Below are 320 nucleotides of genomic sequence, written 5' to 3'. Positions count from 1 at the left end.
TTAAAAACCGGGAAATGATTTCACATTCAACGAGTACTCATAAGTTTACTTCTTTGTTCGGTTCGATTATCAATTTCGATTTTAGTTTCGGTTTAAGAATATATATATATATATATATATATATATATATATATATATATATATATATATATATATATATATGTTTATTGATTTAGCCATACTTTCTACAAGATGATGGATATGCTCGCCAGGATTCTCGTATCTACTGATTGGTGAGCCCCTGTTCTTTCAGAGCGTTATCTTTATTACAATCATGTTTTCAGTATTTTAGACTAACATGTATGCCGAGGGCCTTGTCC

The sequence above is a fragment of the Lycium ferocissimum genome, chromosome 4, assembly GCF_029784015.1.
Source record: "Lycium ferocissimum isolate CSIRO_LF1 chromosome 4, AGI_CSIRO_Lferr_CH_V1, whole genome shotgun sequence".
Classification (NCBI taxonomy): Eukaryota; Viridiplantae; Streptophyta; class Magnoliopsida; order Solanales; family Solanaceae; genus Lycium; species Lycium ferocissimum.
This window is presented reverse-complemented; position numbering follows the sequence as displayed.